The sequence below is a fragment of the Brachyistius frenatus genome, unplaced genomic scaffold, assembly GCF_029030835.1.
Source record: "Brachyistius frenatus isolate BFR_SWC_R1_liver_20210118 unplaced genomic scaffold, ASM2903083v1 Contig_16, whole genome shotgun sequence".
Lineage (NCBI taxonomy): Eukaryota > Metazoa > Chordata > Actinopteri > Embiotocidae > Brachyistius > Brachyistius frenatus.
This window is the reverse complement of record NW_027210615.1, coordinates 1,674,504-1,683,616: the sequence shown is the minus strand read 5'-3', so window position 1 is coordinate 1,683,616 and position 9,113 is coordinate 1,674,504. Positions and strand designations below refer to the sequence as shown.

At 38.8% G+C, this 9,113-nt stretch overlaps 1 protein-coding gene across 5 annotated transcripts in view; it reads right to left on the bottom strand.

The window, feature by feature from the left end:
* Window positions 1–1,269: 1,269 nt before the first annotated feature.
* Window positions 1,270–9,113, bottom strand: part of bsna (bassoon presynaptic cytomatrix protein a) — a 162,485-nt gene continuing 154,641 nt past the window's right edge. For all 5 annotated transcript variants that reach the window (XM_069693893.1, XM_069693895.1, XM_069693896.1 and 2 more), the window contains one exon: window positions 1,270–8,199. The gene's annotated coding sequence lies outside the window, so the exon portion shown is untranslated. The remainder of the gene's footprint in view (window positions 8,200–9,113) is intronic.

Below are 9,113 nucleotides of genomic sequence, written 5' to 3'. Positions count from 1 at the left end.
ACTCGCACAAAAGTATAAGAACGACGACCCGTTTGTACTTACTCTGATGACGGCTGAGACGTGTAGGCATGTTTTTAACCGTGATAAATAGCCATGAGATATTAAAGGCTTTTTAATTATTATTCTTGACCTGGCCTCAGATTTTTTTTTTTTTTTTTAATACATTTTAGAGTAAATAAACACAAAACACTCTTAAAATTTTAAGATAACTTTTTTTTTTTTTTTTTAAACCGGGCTCCACAATTCCGTTTTTCTTCTGTTGGAGCTCGGTCCATTATGGCAGGGGTAGAGAAGGAGCTCACAAATCAGGAGGCTTGAATTGTCTACTTGTTTGTATCTATGGACATCTGCTAATGAGCACAAAGTGCAAGTGATGCTTGTGAGAATCTCTCGTGTCTTTAGTTTTGCAGCTTGTTTGTTAACAGTTCTGGACAACGTTTGAGCTGATGATGGTACTAAATACAAGATCAAGCTTTTAACACGTAATTCCCCCTGAGGACAGAAAGGCGTGTACTAAAAGAGAAATAGTCACATCAGGTAAGAGAGACATTTTTTTTTTTGATCTTGTAAACCTAACATTGAAAGAAAAATAGATATTCAAAAACACAAGACAGATCAACATTTGTTTACCCCCCAAAAAACTTCAAAAAATGTGATATTTACAAAATCAAGGATTGCATGAAATGATTTGAAACTGAATATACCTACAAACAACAACAACAACAACAACAACAACAACGATCCAAGTCTAAAAGAAGAGCACACACAGCTGTTTTTGTTTTGTCTTTTATTTATTTTTCCTGATTGAAATGTATTGTAAGGTCATAATTTGTCATTCATCACATTACATGGCATGATGCACCAGGTCTACTACACCCATTTACAGGAGGAATACACGGAAACATACACAAGGTTTTACAATGGGGAACAGGAAGTTTAGCTCATTGCACTTACAACAGTGAATGGAACACTTTGTAGTCGTTTTTAGGCTCTCGACTTTTTTCTGTATTTTATTTTCACCCTTTTCTTCATTCAATTGGGTTATTTGATTACTTTTTTCTTTTTTTTTACACATCTCCATTGTCCAATTCACCCCTCTCTCTCTCTCTCTCTCTCTCTCTCTCTCTCTCTCTCTCTCTCTCCATCTCCATAAAATGATCCGTCCGTCCCGAAAATTACATGGAAGCCAGAATATTTTCCCCTTTTTTTGTTTTTTTTGTTTTTGATGTCATCTCATTTTACAAACACAACATGTATAGAAACTCTACACTGACCAATATGTTTTTATGTTTTTTTTTTCTTATCCGAATACAACTTTTTTTTTAATGAGTTTTAAACAGTCCACACGAGCCAGCCACATACGTACACAATGCAATCTGTCACTTATTAATCAGATCAACAACTGCTCTTGTATGTTATGTCGTTTTGTTTTTGTTGGTTTTATCCACAAAAAGCACAAGTTTGGGCAGGGAGTTTCAGGCTTGCATACACTCCAGCTTGTGGCGCCGTTCGGTGTGCAAACACCTCTCTCGTGCCTCTCGTGCATGTGTGTGTGTGTATCGGTGTGTGTATGTTTTGTGGCATGTTTTTGAGATTTACATGTTGCACAGGACACGTCCTTCATGGCATTTACATGTTGTTGTTGTTGTTTGTTTGTTTGTTCGACGCGGACTCTGGTCGCTTCTCATCTGGTATTTACAAAAAAAGATGGCAGCCCGTGAGGTGGGAGGTGAAAGGTTGGAGAGGTTCAAAAAGGTCAAGGGATGGGAGGGGTGGTTTGAGGTCGGGTGGGGGAGGGGGAGGTGTCCAGGTCATGCACTTGTCATTTTTACTTTGATGCTTCATTACAGGTGAAAGATGAACAGACGCTCCCTGATGGTTTTACAGTGAAAGGTGGACTTGGTAGCTTTTCTTCCTCTTTTACAACCTCTCACCCATGAAAACATTTACTTTTTATATATTTATATCTATATACTTTTGTGTTTTAAAATCTTTCTCGGGTCCTGCTATACATCAACTGGCTTCATGACCGACAGCGAGAGCAGTGGTGACAGTTATACTACACTAATGCTCTGCACAAGTACTCCAGGCTACCTTTTTGGTTAAGAACACACACACATACACACTGTCTGGATTTCCCAAAAGCATTTCCAGCTGCATTTAAATACAGTTGACAGAGAAACTGCGTTTTTAACCCTTTGTGGCACTTTTTTTTTTTCATGGCTGTATACGATTAGAAACAACGTCCTCCTCACAGAAACACCTCATTCAGCGTCACAAAAGGCCCAGGTCGTCTGACTGTGCGTAAATGCAGCCTTATTGCTCAGATGCATTGTGTCAGATTCAAAGATAAGTCAAGCCTTTTGAGATTTCACCTCTGTTAAAAACTATGCATGGCTTCATGTCTGTTTTCTAATAAACACAAAAGATTGGTTCCAAAGGGTCATTAAAAAAAAAAAAAAAAAAAAAAAACCACGTGAAGTTTAGCTCCTAATATTTAGAAAAGAAAATGTTGATTTTGCTGTTAGCAGGCATATTTTATTCTCTATTTGGAACACAACTCTTTGAGTTTAAATTGTCTTTATTGTTGTCTACATTTGTGCTTTAAACACCTCTGGAAAAAAAACAGGCTGTGGCTTGGTGGCTTTGCCCACTGGTGATTGCTGTGGTCTGAATAGAAGTCCATTGCGTTCCTGGATATAAACGGACACCGTGCAGAGTATAGACAGAGACCACGACTGGCTAGAGGGCAGTAACAGGATGGCTTTCTTCACTGACCAGTATTGTAGTATAAAAGCCCTTGCTGCTATGCATATTTAAGTCACCTACAGTGGCTGTATTCACACAGGAGCAAAAAAAAAAAAAAAAAAAAAAGAATAAAAAAAAAAAGTGACATTAACACGTTTTGACACGGCTTTTGTTATTCACATGCTCCTGGCTGTGTGATTCAAATATTACTGACTGCCTCTCGTGAACGTCCACGTCAATGCCCAAAAAGTGTTCACAGTCCGATTTACTGAGCCTGCACGAACACCTCCAGGATCTTTCTGTTATCTTTTGGACATCTCTGTCGTGATGCTGCATTTAGTGTGTGCTTTCCTGAGGCAAAAGTGATTGAGAATTATTTTATTGAACATTTCATCTTTTTAAAAAAACGTCCAAAAAACATACGACATGCAGTAGAGGAAGTTGGTATTAATTTGGGAAACTTTCAACTCTCTCGTATTACTCGTTCTACTTTAAGCTCTCCGGGTGGAGTCACTGATCTGGTGGCAGGGTACCGGTGATCTCTCCAGTGAAGTGATGTCTGTTTGGGGCCACGTGGACCACGTGGATGGAGCAGATCCAGACAGAACCAGAATAATCAGATTCTTAATCCTGCGGCTGAATTCAACTTTAAAAAAAGGGAGGTGCAAAAACTCGTGCAAGACAGTTCATTTCACTAAGCTTTACGACTTGTAATCTTGTCTATTGAAGTGGGCCAATGAGAAATGATGGATGTATAATTCAACAGTGTTTAAAAGATTTTGAACCAACCAATCACGCGACACCTTGGTATTTCTTGTTTAACACATTTTTTACAAATTTGTTCAGAATTTTACCGATAAAATCAACAGGATGACTTGTTTTTTTTTTCTGTTTTAGCAAATTGAACAAAAAACAACAATCACAGATTTAAAAAAAAAAAAATCTGATCATTAAGCTTCTGCATGAATCCAGCAATAGATAATATCTGTATAAACATAATTTCTCACTTTAATATTTCTACATATTTTAAATCTAAATCTCCTTTCTTTCTTTATGCCAGCCAGCTTTATATCCCCTCTCTGTATGCTAAAATAAATTCTTACATAGATGAAGTATTTGATAAATGTTTCACAAAAAATATATATATCCTAATTTCTTTTACATATGTTTCAGTGACTCAAATAAGATTTGTAAAGGAGCTGAGAGTTAAGGGATATTTTCAGACTGAATAAACCACCTTTTTTTAATTTAGAATTTCTATAAATAGCTTCTTTACAACTGCCTCGCTGCTGCTGCTGCTGCTGCTACCGAACTGCTGACTCCAAAAAGACTGAAGATACATTTGCAGATAACTTTTGTTTCTGAGGTACAGAGATTTATGCTCCATTTGCTCATAAATCTTATCTTTTAGCGTGTCGTGGCAGTGCACCTTTAAACACTCATATACACACGCGCACGCACACACACACACACACACGCACGCACGCACGCACACACGCAAACATCAGTGCACAAACTCACTCTTACACCAGTAAATCAATTTCAGGAATGCTCTGAGTAGTGCTTCACTCGCAGCCGGCAGCAGTTTCTTTAGACAAATATACATAAATTTCACATTATGTATGATATTTATATATTTTAACCTCAACATTCTTGGCACTTCAGTCTGTGCAAAAACAATAACTGCACAATCAGGATGCAAATTACTATAAATTCTTGGTCTGGTCATTAAACAGAAAAAAAAAGAAAGAAAAAAAAGAGGAGCTTTTCTTCTTCTTCACACCTGAGCAGACATCAACCATATTAGGGAATATATCCAAATCTGTTTCTTATACTGTTTATATATATATATGTATATATATATATATATAGTCTAAATGTATGATACTTCTATATTTTTCTATATATAAATCTCTGGACAACTTTTCTGTGTGTACCCCTGCTTGAAGCAAAGCAACTCAATATGGCCTATAGCTGCTTGAATGCGTTCATGACAGCTGGGATATTTCACTATTCCTGCAAACTGTTTATTGTACAATATGTTTGTGGGCATATCTGGTTTGATCGACATGTCTGGGGTGCAGTCAGGTTTCCAGGAGCGGGTGTAGTGGCCTCATGTTCTCTGTTAGATCAAGTCATACAGATCAATATGGTCACTTATTGCCTCCAAAATACCAGACTCGAGTCTTCAATCAAAACGGCAATACACAAACCAATAGGTGATCTCACTCTGGGTTGCCATTTGATATATATTTTTTCAATGGCAAGCATTTGATAGTTTTTCTATTTCAAATCGTTTCTTCTTAACGGGACATTTGATTGAAAATGAGCCAGCAATGCTGCCATCTTCTCATTCCTTTTTTCAGCTACGAAGACACACTGGTGCAATTTCCCAGCTCTCCTGAACCCATCAGTGGCAGCAGAAACTCCCCATTTCAAAGAAGAAGGGACCCTGAACATGCCAGGTTAACAAGCAAATATCCGAAATTACAGGTAACCTATTTTATACACAAACAAATTCACTTAATCGTCTTATTTTGATTTACAACAAACATCAAAACAAAGCAAAGATAAGATTGGAATAACTTCAGTGTGATGAACAATGACTGTGTGACTTTTTTTTTTCCCCCCTATTTGTGTGTTTCGCTCTGCCTTTTCCTCTTCATGCTGCCGCTTTTTTTTTTTTTCCAAATATGATTCATTGCATAGAACGACTGGAGATGAGAGGTCGCCTCTTCTGCCCACCATATTTGTTGTGGTTGAACTCGTGTTTGTCTTTTCTTTTCCACATTGGACGATGGTTGTTAAATACACGCATACAGAACCCCCACACACATACATACAAACAGTAGGAACAGAACAATATAGAGGTGACTTTGAGGTTTTTCTGCGCCGGGCAGCATGCGAAGGTTCCCAGCGAGCGTTCACACAGACAATATACAGCAGAAGTTAGTTGGTTGGTTCGTTTTGCTTGAAGGCCTCGCGATGTTTGGCCTGACAGAGTACGTTTTGAGTACCGAACCACAGATCCCACAATGCACTGCAGGAGCAACAGCAGGGAGAACACTGACCTGAGAAGTTTCCATGACAACTGACAGTCTGAGAGAGAAGTTTTTGGGGGATTGGGTTACAGGTCTGGACGCCGCCACGATAGAAAATTAAAAGTAAAAAAAAAGGCGAGTGACTTTGTGACACAACCAAGTGTGTTATTTTTGGTTCCTCAGTCACATGAGCGCTGATATTTTTTCTTTTTTTCTTTTTGACACCATTTTGAGTGTGCTTTCACGTGCGCTGTGCACATTTGACAGAGTGAAGACACATGCTGACACACACTCGTGTAAAGGAGGTCGGCGGAGCTTTTTCGCAGACTCCCAATAAACGTCCATCTTGGAGTGGTCGTAAGAATCACATCGAAACCCAAACCCCCGCAGGTGATGAGGTCGAGTCCAGTACTGCTGCAGTATGTGACTGGTCTGCTTTTCAGTGCCTCTCTGCTGGCCTGCAGTGCTTTCAGATCAGACTCCAGCTGGCTAACGTGAGCAGTGTATCACTCCGATCCACTCACTGGCTGATTGACGACACCAATGTCTCACTATTGGTTGGAGGAAAAGATCTGGGCGGTACCAACCTCGTGGTTGATAGGTGAGCTCCTGCTCTCTGGTGTATTAGTACTGCAGAAGTACAACATTGGAGTTCTCTTTGTGGTACGTCTAAGTCAGACGTGAGCGGTACATCAGTGGTAAGTTAGACAGACGGAGGTAACACATTTCTATTCCACCAACTCTTAAAATGACACAAGATTGTGCTCTTTACTCTCTTAGCTCTTAATCTATTGCTTTTGTTATTATTGATAGTAAATAAGAGTCAGAAAATTGACAGAGGGGGGCTTGATGAAGATAACAAAATATTACAAAATAAATAAATGAAAAATAATATCACAAAAACAATTATCAAAAACAATGTAAATTGAAAAAATATAAATTAATCTCTCTGTGGCCAGTGTTCCAGCTGATATTATTACATAAAAAAGGGTGTGATGAAAATGTGTTTACAGGATGCAGTAAAAAAATATGCCACTTTTACTTCAAAATAAAACATTTAAAAATGGTTAAGGCGATATTGGTAATCTGCAACATAAAAACCAGGCAAATAACAAAAATAAATTTGAAAATAAATAAATAAATACAACAGAAAAAAGTGACCACCACCTACAACAACATGAGAAATATCTGAGAGCCAAATTTTGTGGAGCAGTCGGAGACACCCCATTGCCACGAGCACGGCAAGTAAACGTTGTCTTAATGGCTTTGTAATGGCTGAAAAACAACCCAACCATATACTGCTTAATTCTGCATAACAATACCATAACAAAAAAACACCAAAAGAAAATAGGCCCTTATTCCCGTAGCCAGATCCTTGTGTGTTGCTTCAGTAATCTCTCTTCTTTGTTATTATTTACGTCGTCTTGCTAAAATGTGTTTCCCAGTGTCTTTATGGCCTCTGTTAAGTAACGATGAACAGTGTAAGGTCTTGGATATAAAGTTCCATGCATTCCAAATTCCTATTTTTTTAATTTTTTTTTTTAAATCCACTATACACTTCTTTAAAGACATGGCAAGTTGTGGATTGTTGGACAAGGGATTAGAAAGAAAGAAGAATCAGCATTCAAGAAACGCAGAGGAGTGAGGAACAAAAAATGTTTTAACAGTTCCAATCTGGAATGTAGATAGAAACAGAGCAAACCGTGGAAAGAAACGCACGCCAACACACTCGTTCCGTGTCGGCTACATCGTTATTAGTGTCTTATTCATTCAACATGACATTTCCAAGACTCTTATCATCCTTCCTAACGTACGGCGACGTAACACGAGGTCATTTAGTACCAGAAAAACCTGCAGAACGTCAGGCGGGTTTTATGAACTTTCCCCCGCTCTTGCTTTACTTTGAGAAGAGATAGAAAAGAGGAGAGAGAGGCTGGTTTCTTGCCATTATTTCTAGCCTGAGCACAAGACTGTGAAACCAAGGATTCCTGCATGCCACCACACCTGGAGTAAGGCTACCATTTCCTGTACGCTCTGAGCAGGAAGAAGCAGCTCTCATGTAAATGGTGGAGTTGTCAAGCATATGGGTGTAGAATTGCATCAGCCCTCTATTTCAGGGTAAATCCACCAGGAAGGCTGAGGTGGTACATGGCCTCTATTGGTTCCACTTGTCTTCAACCGCTGTGTAGATCTCAGGTATAAGTAGAGCTCCCTCCGCTGGCACGACGGATGAGCAGCAAAAACAAAACCCCCAGTTGCTGTGTGACGGAGCGGAGATGTGGCTAACTGCTGCCGCTTGGTTCAAGGGGCTCTGCAATGTTTGGTGTTGAGTCTAACTCTTTGGCTGGGGGTGCTGGATGAATGAGGAGAGTCCTTCTGAAGGTGGATGTTGGCTTAAACTTGGAATGATCTAAAACCAACAAACAAAAATAATAATTTGGTCAAAATATTGAACACAACCCATTTATATGTTCACAAAGGTCTCTGTACATTACAGCATCAACAATAGAGGTGCTGTAGAGGTGCAGCCACCTGCTACTACTGTTCACATATTCTTTAAAATATGCAGCAATAACACTCGTATTTATAATGTGAAGACATCGTTTAGCACACGGCAACTTCTGTCCTGACGTGGAAGAACAACAGTTGGTGTAGTTTGTGTGGAATATTCAGACAGAGTTGATCTAGTCAAAGGCCTGTACTAGGAAGCAGCTTCAACATATCCAGGATATGTTTGCGTTATCTGGCTTAACTAAGCCCAACAAACTTAATCATGCTAAGTGTTAAGCTCCAAGTTAACCAAGGGTTTCCCAACCCAGCTATGACCATGTTCACATAAAAGGTTTGCAGTTTATGAACACATGAACAAGTGAGCTGGCAGCAGAGAGAAATATGTTACAAATGAAGAGCGAACTGTGGTAAGTTAAACACAAATGCTGGAAGGACATCTGGGATAAAAATGCATAAGTTAAGAGGCTAATGCCCCATCAGTAGGGCACAAATAGATCTGACTACAATTACATTCAATTATAGTGTTGCTTAGATGTATTCTAATGGCATGTGCGACAATTTTAGCCTTATTCTTTCAGCTGCAGCCTCAGCGGTATCTGACTGGGGACCAAATCAAAAAATAAAAACATGATTCAAAGGCTTACTTTCATATATTGTAATTACAATAAGTACAAGGCTTTAGTGTTTTAATCCAGTTGTGCTGTAGGATTATATCTGTACACAAAAACAAAATATAATGGAATCAATATTATAAATAAATAATCATCAGGAAAAGCCAAGTTGGTTTGTTTCTCTGAACATTTTCAAAGAGAA